Source organism: Microtus oregoni, unplaced genomic scaffold (genome assembly GCF_018167655.1).
Source record: "Microtus oregoni isolate MIOR12 unplaced genomic scaffold, Mior012 000017F_ref0000208, whole genome shotgun sequence".
Lineage (NCBI taxonomy): Eukaryota > Metazoa > Chordata > Mammalia > Rodentia > Cricetidae > Microtus > Microtus oregoni.
In genome coordinates, this window is record NW_024543076.1 from 14435182 (window position 1) to 14448231 (window position 13050).

General features: G+C 50.1%; 1 protein-coding gene across 1 annotated transcript in view; it reads right to left on the reverse strand.

Annotated features, from left to right (window-relative positions):
- Bach2 (BTB domain and CNC homolog 2) overlaps positions 1-922 on the reverse strand; it is a 322404-nt gene extending 321482 nt beyond the window's left edge. The window contains exon 1 of the mRNA XM_041667321.1: positions 874-922. The gene's annotated coding sequence lies outside the window, so the exon portion shown is untranslated. The remainder of the gene's footprint in view (positions 1-873) is intronic.
- Positions 923-13050: the final 12128 nt, after the last annotated feature.

Consider the following 13050-nt stretch of genomic DNA (forward strand, 5'->3'; position numbering starts at 1 on the left):
AGATGCTTCGTCGAGTCCCCTCGCGCGGGCACCTGGGGTAGTCCATGAGCGCCGCCCGCCGCCCTCTCGGTGTGGCTAGACTCCCGAACACCCAGCGGTTGGGCGAACCGCGAGACCCTCAGAGAAGGCCGCGGCTTGGGGAGGTGCAGCCGAGTTGTCCCTTCCTTAAACTGGTCTCTTGGGTGGAGCCCTGGGGTCGGAGACTGGAATACAGGTGTGGGTGTGTGTTGTTGGACCTTGGCAAGATGCGGGTCGCAAGGTGTCCCTCTTGGAAGCCATGAGCTCCACTGGGCACGTCTGCGCCCGGGACCCCTGGCTGCCTTGTTCTAGCGCCCGGCGCGGTCCTCCGAGCCACCCTGCGGGAGCTGACAGCTGATCGCGGAGCCGCAGAGCCTCGGTCTCCGCGGAAGGGCCGCGCGCGCGCGGGTGCGGTGGGCAAGGACCCGGCCACCCGGGCTGGCCAGAGCGCGGGCTGGGGCCGGAGGCAGGGCCGTGGGTCTGACAGCTGCTGCGGCTCGGGCTCCGCTCCTCTCCCCACCCGCCCTCCCGCCCCGCGACTGACTTATTACCCTGGGCTCCTCCTCCCCCTGCTGTTCCAAAACACCAGGCGACGCGAGCAAAATACAATGCCGCCTCGCCCGCCGTAAACAGGCAGGCGGGAGAGCGCGCCCCGCCGCCGCGTCCTCCGCTCGGCTCCCACCCCCCTTCCCGTTCCTAGAAAATGCCATAAGGCGGCCGTGGGCGGGGAGCGGCCGTCCGCCCTCCGGACTCGCTGTTCGCCGCGGCCCCAAGCCACCCCCTGCCCCGCGAGCCCGCTCCCCGCGCAAACTTGCCCCGCTGCGTCGCGTGGCCCGCGGCCCGTTGGGCACTCACCTTCCCGGGAACTTTCGTCCTCCAGCGCCGGTCTTGCCCGCGTCTTCCCAGCCCGCAGCCCCCTCCCGGCCGCCGGCGTGGTGGGCGGTCCTGGGGTCACCGAGAGCAGGCGGAGGGGATGCGCATCACATGGCAGCTCGCTCGCAGCCCCCCGAGTCCGGGAAGGGGGAGGGAAGCGACGCGTGCGGCGGGGGCGACGGGGGGGGCGGGCCGCGAGGGAGGAGCGGCGGGCGAAGCGGGGCGCGGGGGGCGACCGCAGCCCGGTGCGCGGCCGCAGGGCTGCTGCTGAGGCGGCGGCGGGGCTGCTGGCTGCGCTGCGCGGCTCGCGCTCTCCCGGAACGCCCACACTCTCAATCGCTACATTGTTGACATTCGGCGCTGACGTCACCCGCTCCCCATTCACAATAACTTTACGGGAGCCGGGCAGCGCACCTCCCCGGCCGCTGGGGCGCCGTAGGCCGGGTGACTGGCGTAAGCCGCTCCGCGAATGGCGCTCCCGGGGCTCGGGCCCGGGCGGGCGAGCGGGCGCGCGCTTCGCCGACCGGCTCGGGGAGGGGGGCGCGCCTGTCGCTGCCGCGGACGCCGGTCTCCCGGCTTTGTGCTGGCCGCGCGGGCCTCAGAATCCTGTCTTTCCCTCCCGGAAGACTGCCTTGCTCCGCCTAGCCTTGCTCCGGCTTTGAGAATCAGGGGTTGTGGGGCTAGTGGGGTCACGATAGCGACGAAGGCCAGTGTGGCACGTGGGAAGGTTGCCAGAGCCATGGGCACTTCATCAAAGGGAGAAACAGTTCGGGTGCTGACTATGCAGTTTCCGTGATGGAGCAGGACAAGACGAGCAAAGGACCCCTGGAAAGCTGAGCTGGCCCCCTTTTACGAGAAGTGGGCCTTGACAGAGAGGCTCCCTACCCAAGAGGGTCCTTTAAAGGCCTACCCCTTTAAGGGGGCCTCTAACCCCCACACACTGTCTGTTGACTAGTCTAAAGGAGCCCCTTTTCATCCTTAGCTTTAGTTCTCACTGGGTCGCAGCCGCTGTCCCTTGCTTGCCCCTCTGAACGCCGTCAGGGTGCTGCTGACCATTAAGTTTGATGGCAGAAGACTTGGTGGCGGTTGAAAATTTAAAGACAGTAATTAGGACGCAGGCTGTATGTACATTTGCAGTAAAATAAGGTTGTGTTAGTGCAACTTTACCCCTTGCCAAGGCCAGGAAACTGCCATGTTTCCCTAAGCACCCATAACTTGCCCCCTTGTGTAAGGCAGTGTTTCGTATTATTACACGTGGTGCTGGTTTTTAATGAAGATTATAAAACTTCGGCTGGCTCTGCTGAGAGAAGGATCATAAATCCGCCCTGTGAAATGGGCACTGGCATATGCTGAGGAAGCCAGGAAGCTTCGCTCTGGGAGTCTTGTGATATCATCCAAAGTGTCTCTCCGGCCCGCCGGTCTCACTTGAGGGCTCAGTTTTTGAAAGACTCCATTGGGGATGTGTGTGTGTGTCAATACGCAAGGGCCCCATGCAGGAGGGTGGTGCCGAGCTGTTTTTCTAACTGCAGCCCCCCTCTCATGAGAACCCCGACTCTACAGTTCCTGGTAACCTGGCTTTCAGACGGTGCCTTTGGTTTCCTGGTTTCTCATCTTGTCCTCTTGAAAAAAACACTGCATGGGAAAGTTCCTGCCCAACCTGCTGGAAAGGACCGAACCCTCTCTGATCCTGGCCTGGAGCCTGGCGTGGTGTCTCACAGCCCTGAGTGTTTCTGCTGCTGATCTTCATTCTTCCAAACATGTATTGGTTAAAAGCTTTGTGCATTTTAATAGCATCAATAAATGTTTCCTTACATGAGCCAGGCTGTAGAACCTTTCCAAGGGGAATGTTCAAGGCATTTCTTACTGAGCCTGCCCTGTCTGCTAGGCTGTGTAGTGTCCCTGAGACATCAGTGTAAGGAAGTTGAGCAGGGGGGTTACTGTTGCCAACTTTTCTAGATTTAGAGAGTTACAACAATGGCTGATACATGCTTTACTTTAGTTTACGCACCTAAAAAGAGCAAATGGAAATTTTAAATGGCAAGAGGTTTTGTAGGTAAGTCATTTGCAGAGGGTGTCATGTCTTCAAGGTTCTATCCAATTCCAAAATATTTTCTCCTATGTCTGTGAAGAAGACACAATCTTTGTGTTTGGGGAGCTTGAAGAAGACTCATAGGGAGTTAGTTGTTCTATTTTTATTTTCAGTAGTTAGAAGGAAGTTCTTTGAATCAAACTCCAGAAGCCATACTCCGAAATAGGTATGAAATAGTAACGGTAAGTCAAGTCCTGGATAGACTTTCCCCAGGACTGCCACAGAGGTCAGGCTGTGGGCAGCCTCAGCACCTTCATCCTGCTTGTGGACCAATCTCTGGGGTGTGCCCTTTGGGCATGTACAATGGGAAACAGATGTAAGATTTTCTCCCTGTGTATTCCTGCCAGTAACCTGAGGAGAGGTCAATTTATTTCCCATGCCTGGAACATTCAAGCGTTTTAGATCAGCGATTCTCGCCCCCCCCCTCCACAATTACCTGTGTGTTTGACCCTGAAAATGAACTTTTTTCTAAGAGTGGTTTTTCTAAGGGTTAAGAAGGAAAAAGTAAGATATGCACCAAGTAAAGGCCTGAAGGAAGAAAGGCGCTATGTAGGGTAGGGCTTGATGATATGGAGACAATGTAGTGGTTTTCCTTAAAGGAAAATAGGAGGCGGAACTTTAAATGTGGTACCTTGAATGAGACACAGCAGGGCAATGTCATCACAGAAACAAGTGGGGGCTCAGGGCAAGAGCATCAACTCTAAATCTAGGAGGAGCCAAGTTACCTAAGGGAGCTCTGCTGAGGAGGGGTTCCCACTGAGACCAGCTCCTCAAAATTATCCCTCAAAACCAGTTGTTAGGAAATGTGTCTAAACTGTGCAACCTAACCACAGCAATGCAGGGGTGACACAGGGGGGATGGTGGCATTTGAGGAGGTGAGAACGTGGTCGGTACAGCAGTTGTCGAAACACCTGTTACGTGGAACCAAGCTCCTAATGCAATGGGGACAGAGAAAGACAGAACCCAACTCCTGCTGTGAGTTAGGTTGTGTGTTACAGTGTCTGGGGTGAGCTGAACTCCACGCTGTGAGTTAGGTTGTGTGTTACAGTGTCTTGGGGGTGAACTGAACTCCATCTGTGAGTCAGGTTGTGTGTTACAGTGTCTGGGGTGAACTGAATTCTATCTGTGAAGTCAGGCTGTGTGTTACAGTATCTGGGGTGAACTGGACTCCACACTGTGAGTCAGGTTGTGTGTTACAGTGTCTGGGGTGAACTGAATTCTATCTGTGAAGTCAGACTGTGTGTTACAGTATCTGGGGGTAAACTGGACTCCACACTGTGAGTCAGGTTGTGTGTTACAGTGTCTTGGGGGTGAACTGAACTCCATCTGTGAGTCAGGTTGTGTATTACAGTGTCTGGGGTGAACTGAATTCTATCTGTGAAGTCAGGCTATGTGTTACAGTATCTGGGGGTGAACTGAATTCTATCTGTGAAGTCAGGCTGTGTGTTACAATATCTGGGGTGAACTGGACTCCACACTGTGAGTCAGGCTGTGTGTTACAGTATCTGGGGTGAACTGGACTCCACACTGTGAGTCAGGTTGTGTGTTATAGTATCTGGGGGTGAACCGAACTCCTTCTGTGCAGTCAGGCTGTGTGTTACAGTGGCGGGGGGTTAAGCAAACCCAGGAGTGATGGGGTTGATGCTACCCTTATGTTAGACGACTGGGTCAAATAAGTCTCCTAAATGAAGGAACTTTCAAGCTGAGATGTTGATGCAACAAGAGGATGGTCCCTACAACTTGTCTTGAGTGACACAAAGATCTTTGGGTGAGGTAAACTTAGCACTCTTCCTTGGAATAAAACATCCAAGAAGCCCCAAGGCCTGAGAACGGAATGGAGAGTAGCAGGCACGATAGTGGTGGTGGTGGTGCGGGGGGGGGGGGGGGGGATCAGCAGGCTTTCACAGGAGGCAAAGTCTCAGAGCTCTGACCAGCCTTTGGTCTCTTACTTTCTGATCTCATTCTCTCTGGAGCAGACATTCTTTGGGGACGTTCCTGCCCAGCCTCCTGGCGAGGACAGAGCATGGGTCCTGACATACTGGAGCAAATGGAAAGATGCAAGAGCTTCTGTGAACCTGGCCTCAGATCCAAAGAGTCACTCTGTTTGCTTGGCAGAGGGAAGACAGGAACGGAAGCAGAAAGAGCAGGTAGGAGGCATTGGGATGGACGGAGGAGGTCGCAGTTGGGATCCAGACATGTTTACAAAGGAATCGGGCAGGATTTACTGATGATCCCATTGTAGAATGTGAAGAAAAAGAATTCAGGAAATTCCGGGTTGGGACTGAGTGGCTCAGTCAGTGGAGATTCTATTTAGTGCAGTAAGACTACAGAAGGAGTGGGTATAGGAGGGAAACCCAAGCAGTCGGTTTGGGGCATCTCCCAGCTAGCTAAGTGAAAAAGTTGAGCTATAATAAGATACAGACATTAAAATTTTGGAGAGTGGTCCTGGAGTGGGGTGGGGGAGACTTGTGGATTAGGATCTGGAGTAATCCAACATTTAGAGGTCAGAGGTTGGGAAGGTAAAGACAATAAGGAAGACCCGGCCAGTGAAACCAAGGAGCAGCCGTGACAAAGGAGCACAGTATGCTGGGAGCCAAGTGAAAGAGCAAAGTTTGAAGAGCAGGGCTTGATCAGCTGGGCCAATGCTACTGATGGGGTGTAGGGATCTGTGATGTGGAGCCCTTGGCATCTCTGACAGCAGGGCAGGTGATAAAGCCTGGCTTGGTGGAAGGGTAAAACACTTTAAGTTGAGCTTTGTCATGAAAGATGATAGGGGAACTTGGGGGACAGCTACTGGGGAAATCAGAACTTACTGTAGGTCAGTAAACCCTCACAGGGGAAAACCGTGGCTATCAAGACAAAAGGGATAACGTCTGGGGCGAAAACTCTTAAACTGGAGTAGACCTGGCATAAATATAAGGATAGTGCATCCCCGGCAAAGTGAGAATGCAGTGAATTGGCTAGGAAGAAACCTTGACTGTGTTCTGAAGAGTCTGGTGAGCCCTTGTCTGGGTGGATCCATTCCCACAGAGGCTATGATGTGGGCTTTGTCAGCAGGCAGTGGAGGAAGGTCGGCTGTCAGAGTGGAGGGAAAGAGGAAAGTGGCACCAAGAGATGCTGCCGGATTTCTGGGCTTGGAGAGCGTTGGCAGGGTCTTTATGGACATGTTGCTGCCTAGGAGACTGATTTCTCACTGGTCCATTTCTCCTGCATTGTGAACAATAATGTGTGCACTCCAAATCAGAAAGCACGGTGGTTTCTGATGTCGTTAGGATCCGACACAATTTTGATCGCCAGTTATTGCAAGATTTTGGCTGGTAGCCTCTTCTGTCTTTGAACCGTATGTGTTTCACGAAGCAGGTAGAAGGTAGAGAGATGAGCAGCACATCAGGCTACATAGGAGAAGGGGCATCTGGACTTGCTTTGGCAACTTTGTTGGGGGTGGTGATAACAGAGCTGGGTTTTAAAAGACGAGAAGCATTTGCCAAAGTCATCACTAGAATTTGAAGTACTGAGTGGAGATGGTTAGAAGTAACATCCACATTAGAATACAGGGCTGGAAAGGTAGACATGGACCAGCTGCTGGAAGACTCACCTTTAGCTGTAGTGTGAAAATTCTTATGTTTTCCCAAGGAGGTGTTCATAATGGGAAGAAGCTTGAGATGAGAGCTGGGACCACAGAGCCTCAACCAAAGTGGTGCAGGGCAAGGACCAGGGCAGGTGGATGGGAGAGGGTTATGGTTTAAAGGCCACTTGCATATGGAAGGTGAAAGCGAGGAAGGAAAAACAGGAGGACAGAGGTTAGGAGTCTTCTAGTCTAGGTCAACCTGAAGACTCTCAGTCAGGATGTAGGAGGAGGGTAAAGGCAATTAATCCGAGAGTAGAGGCGGAAGGACAAGGATCAAAAGTGGCTGGTAAGTTGACTCAGTGTGTAAAAGCAATTGCTATGCAAGCCCAATAATGCGGACTCGATCCAGAGAACCCACATTTTAACAGGGGCAGATGTGGTGGCGCACATCTGTAATCCCAGCGCTCCTGAAATGAGATGGGTGAGTCAGGGCGATGGCTCAGGGAGAAGTTCCAGAACCAACTAGCCTGGCAGAAGCAGCCTTAACACAGTAGGAGAGACCTGACTCCTGACAGCTGTCCCCTGACCTCCACACACTAAGGCATGTGTGAACTCACACATAGACACCCCACACATACACACAACAGTAAAGAAAGCACACAAAGAATTCAAATCTGGAACCCTAAGGAACAGTTGAACACGGGGGCATGGGTATAAAGGAAAAGAAGTTTATGAGATGGGTGGGGGCAGAGCAAGCAGGAAGGTAGAGCTGAAGAGTGAAGGAAGGCCAGGAGAAGGATGTGGGACCCAGGAAGAACATCCTTGACAAAGAAGGTCCAGCAAGATGTCAGCAAGTCAGATGTCAGATGATGCACTGCTGGAAATGGGTACTGCGCAGGAGAAGGGGCCCAGGAGAGCTGAAGCCTGGCCCTGCGCGGGGGGGGGGGGGCTCGGAAGAGGGCAGAGTGAGCAGACAGAGCTGGGAACAGCAGCGCCATTGCAGGGAAAGGACGATGTTGGGAGCAAGTGGAGAACCCTCTCTCAGGAAGTATTCCAGGGTAGTAGGAAGGGTGGAAGAGGGTGACAGTGAACATAGCATGTAGTGTGTGGGAGAGTCCTCCACCTCCCCATCATCCAACGTGGGACTTGAGAACCACCTGTGTTTCAGGGAAAACCGAGAGGTGGGGGATGCTTGTGAGAGACAGGGAGAGATGGTTTTTGCTTTCTCCCTGCAAAACAGGAAAGGAGGAGCTGAGTTCAAATTAAGGCAAACAAAATGATAACAGCAGCAGTAACAGATCCCTTTCCTTTGGTCCCATCTTGAGAGCTAGGCAATCCCTTTCCTCCTCCACTTGCTGTGATCCCTGGGTTCTTCTCATTAATACTTAAGGGTCCATCTTTTCATGCTGCCCACCTAAAAAAGATGTCTTCCACCAACCGACTGGTTTTACGGTTCATTGCATTGTTGCTTTAAAGAGACATGAAAAGGTTTGACCACAGACGAAAGTATCTGACAGTTTTCAAGTCTGTGAGGAGAAGGCCCATAATGGTTTTCTCTAATAAAAATACGCTTGACGTTGAACGGTTTTCCTAACCCGACTTAGGACTGCTTACAGGATGCAGACAGTTGAGTTCATTAGCCCTGTGTCAATTTCCCCAAAGAATCAGTGAGACCGTACTTACAGTTTCTAATCTATTTTTAAGAATTGTTTATGTGATATAATTACACAAGGGCATCCAACCCGAACGGTGCGTACAGCCACGTGCTGGGCAGTGCAGCTGGCAGTGGCCACCTGTAGCTCTCAGCCCAGCGTGGACAGAAGACAGAAGCAGGCTGTCACCATGGAGCCCAGGGCCAAGACAGTGATCCTCCTGCCTCTGACTCTCCAGGGCCTGGATTGTAGGTGTGTGCTACACACTCAGAGATGAGAGTTGGGCCTTACTTGTTTATGGATTTTCCTAAGATGTTCCCAAGGTAGGTCCACCCTTCCCACACCTCAAGGTAGGTCTACCCTTCCCACACCTCAAGGTAGGTCCAACCACTCCCATACCCCAAAGTAGGTCCACCTGCACTCATACCCCTAAAGCCATCTTTGACTTCAAGTTCCATATATAGGAGAGACTCAGGCCTTGTGGCTTGACCAGAAACAGGCTTTTAGTGGCCTTGGGGGAGCTGAAGAATGTTGGGTACACAGTGCCCCTCCTCCACTTTAGCACCTTGGGGTCTGTAGCTTCCCCAGGTCTTGTCAACAGCAGGCTCCTGTTGACAGGTTTTCTGTATCCTTAATTTTCTGAATCTGGAAAGGCTGGTGTTGTGAAACATGGGTTGATCTGCTATGACTCTCAGGATTAGTTCCGGGCTGTGGTCCAGAGAAGGAACCCAAGCTCAATGGCCAACTTGCTAACCTTAGAAAAGGAGATGATGTCCAAGAATGCTTATGCATTAATTCTTTATAAACCCCATGTGGTTATTTGAAGAAAAGCTGATTTCATTCTGGAAATCTAAGTAAACAACATATGTGTGTATATGTATATATATATATATATATATATATATATACATATTGATTTCAACCCTTCCATTTTTAGGTTCAGTGACAGATAATATGTTTATCTTTATGTCTGTCCTTATCTGTTACCTGCTACTTGGACTGCAAATTCATGTCTATAACAGAGAATTGTCAGGACTATGCAGATAGACCTTGTCTTACACACACACACACACACACACACACACACACATGTTCATACACATTCAAATACATACACACACATTCTCACACACAGGTGAACACACATATAAAAGCTTGAAATAATGTGAATAGCTGCACAGAAAAGCTGCATGAGTGATAGATACAGCTATCATATGTCCTTAAGCCAGATATTCTAAATGCTAACATTTTAACACATTTTCTATCTATTTAATATTTATTTTTGTTACTTCTAATTATGTATGGGAGATGGGATGTGCGCATCAGTGCAGTGCCTCTGGAAGCCAGAAAGGGAGTTAGATCCCCTAGAGCTGGACTTGCAGGTGATTGTGAACCATCAGATGTGCGTGCTGTGAACCAGGTGGGGTACTCTGCAAGAACAGCATATGCTCTGAGTCTTGTCTCCAAAATGTCTTCTCTTTTGAATACATATGCCTATTGCCATTGTTTTTCTGAATATTTTATTTCATTTTTTTAATGAAGCTTTCAGACCAGCATATAAAATCAATGGGCTCCACTGTGGTGTTTTCATATGCGTGCTGTGTTTTCTCCTCATTGTTTCCGTCCTTTGCTAAATGGAGTCAACATGATGCTCCACCGAGCCCTGAGCGCACCAGTGCACAGGTTCTCAAGCAGCAACACCACACAGCCACCTGATAAATCAAGAAGCTGGCATTGCGATGCCCCTGCCGTCCAACTCAGACGACCTAGGATTTTCACCAACCGCCCCAACCATCCCATACTGGAATAAGGTCAAATCAGGGGCCGGGATGTCATTTAGTTGATAGAGTGCATTCACGAAGTCTTGGGTTCAAAGTTCAAAGTCAGATCATGGGTTGCAATTAATTGTTATTTCCTTTAGTCTACAGCCTATAGTCCCATCCCACTGTGCCTTTCCAGAGGAATTTGCTGTGTGTGTGTGTGTGTGTGTGTGTGTGTGTGTGTGTAACAGCCATCCTATGGTTACAAGGTAGTGTGATGCTTAGCTTTAATTGCAAATTGACATGACCCTGGATGACCTGTGAAAAAGTCTCAATGAGGGACAGTCAAATTGGAGTCCGACTGTGAACAAACCTTGGAGGAGGTGTCTTACTTAATTGATGTGGGAAGATCCAGCCCACTGTGGGTGGCACCGTTCCATCGGGCATCCTGAATTGTATAAGGCTAGAGAAATCGATTTGAGCACAAGCAAGCAAACAGGCAGACAAGCAGGTGGGCAGGCAGGCAGGCATTCATTTCTCTCTGCTCTTGACTGTGGGTGTCACGCAGTCAACAGCCCTCAGCTCTGGTTCTGCAGTCCCCTCTAACGGTGGTCTATAATCTAGACTTGTAAGCTAAAGTCAACCCTTGGTCTCCTGATTTGCGTCTTGTCCGGGCAGTTTATTGCAGCAGCAGAAATGAAACCTGAGCAGGTTGTGTTTCATCGTGGCTTTGATTTGCATTTCTCTGATGCTTCATGATAGTGAGCAACCTTTATGAACCTGCCGGCCGTGTCTGCATTTTCTTTGGGTCCAAGCCCCTTTCCATTTGCTGACCAGGCTTCCACATTCCTGAACTGCAGAAGTTCTTTGTGCTCTGGATGTCCTTCTCTTGTTGTGTTTACAACTTGCAAACATTTCTGCCGCCCGGCAGCTTTCTTTTTCACCGTGTGGTCTGCATCCTTAAATGGAAGTTTAAAATTTAGCTCTAACCTTATCCATTCATTTCAATGATCTATTTTTACTGTACTTTTGGTGACGTACCCAATAAATCACTGCCAATTCCACGTCAAGGAGTTTTCCCTCTGTGTTAGTTTTAGCTCTTATATTTATGTTTTAGTTTTACTTTCAGCTTTTTTTGGGGGGGGACATACAGTGTAAGGTAAAGGTCCTACCTCATTTCAGCTTTTTTTGGGGGGGGACATACAGTGTAAGGTAAAGGTCCTACCTCATTTCAGCTTTTTTTGGGGGGGGACATACAGTGTAAGGTAAAGGTCCTACCTCATTTCAGCTTTTTTTTTGGGGGGGGACATACAATGTAAGGTAAAGGTCCTACCTCATTCTTTCATATTTGTTTTCTCAGTGACATTTGTTGGAAGACCTTTCTGCCCATGTTAAATGGCTCCATCATTTGACACTGGTCAAACACCATTTGACACATTTGTGAGTGCTAATTCCCAGGCAGTCCTCATTTAGACATTTGTATATTTTTTGCCAGCACAATACTGTTTGTATTACTATAGTTTTGCAATAAATTTGGAATCAGAAGGACTAGGGCTACCAAATTTGTCTTTCTTTTCAAGATTTTATTGGCTTCACAGTGTGCCTTGAAATACCGTATGATTTTAGAGTGATTTTTTTTTCACTTTTCACAAAAATGTCTGAGATTTTAATAGAGGTTATATAAAGTCTATAAATCAGTCTAGACCCAAACATCTTGAGTCTTCAAAAAATCCATGAATATCAGAGACAATGAGGTGGCTCAGTGGGCAAGAACTCTCTATAAGAGCCTGACAACCTGAATTCAAATTCACGTCCCATAGGTCGAATGCACCAGGCACCAAATGCAGTGACGTTAGGATCAGGTTCGGGAGCTAACAGGCTGAGTTCACTCTTCTGGTGCTGTGTCTGCAGTAGCTTCCTTTGTTGGGCGACTATGCTTCGCCCTGCCTGTCTAATTGGGTTGTCGTGGGTCTCAGCACTGAGACTCCTGTGCAAAAGGCACTTCTGGGGCAGCCTTCCCCATTCTGTGCAGCCTTTACAGAACAGCTGGGTAGTTGGGGAAGAAGAGAAATTCAGCTCTCATTGTTCTGAAGGCTGAACAGTTCAAGACTGGGGGGGCGGCCCTACTGACAATCCTAGGGCTACATCACCCCTTTTGGCAGAACGTGGAAAGGCTTTAAGAAAAAGTAGGAGGGAGAGAGAGGGAGGCCAGCTCCTTTTCCATGGCAATAAAAGCTACTTCCATCTTAATGTCCTTAATCACAAATCACTTTCTTATAGGGCTTACCTCCCTGGACTGCATAGCATTGGATTCTGAGAGCCCCTTCAAACCCTGGCAGAGGCAAACCAGAAGTCATGGTCAGTCTAGCCAACCTGAGACATAGGGAGGTTGGTGTCCCCGAGTGAAAGGATTTCCTAAAGGTACCCCATCAGATATTGGAAGCAGGATTTGAACTCACACACTCAATACGCTGTAAAGGCCTCTGCCCGCCAATGCCTGACCCTAGGCCACATACTAAATGGATGCAAACGGCCCTGGCAGCTGTGTGGAAAATAGTAAATGCTGTGACGCGAAATTTCCTAACATTGAAAGCAGAAGCTTTGATCGTGTGCTGACATAATGCCAAATCGCTTTCTGGAGTCCACTGTCAGAGTTGGGGCCCCGTTTGGTTGTCGTTTGGACTGTGCCCTTTTCTACAGTGGTATATGGTGTTCTGGTGAATCCGGGCCAGTTTGTTTCCTTAGTAGAGAGCTGCCACCAGGTAAGTACAGGAGGCAACTTTGGTTCTCCGAGCTTGTAGCCCTTCCTTGAGGAACAGCACTGTCTCCAGCTTGGTGAGTCCTATGGCTCCCTCTGCTTTGTGTGCGGCTCTGTTCTTTTTGCTTTGGCACGTGTGAGGGTGGTGGAGCAGAGGGAGTGATGGGGTCAAACTCAGACCCACGGCCTCAGGAATGCTGGGTTGGTACAAATCTTCTTTTAAGCCTCATATTCCTTCTCTTCCAATCTCAGGAGCATGCCCTTGGTGTTGTTACTTAAGTTTGCCTCAGCCACATCTTAGATGATTAACTCAGCTTCTCTGTCCCTCCCCC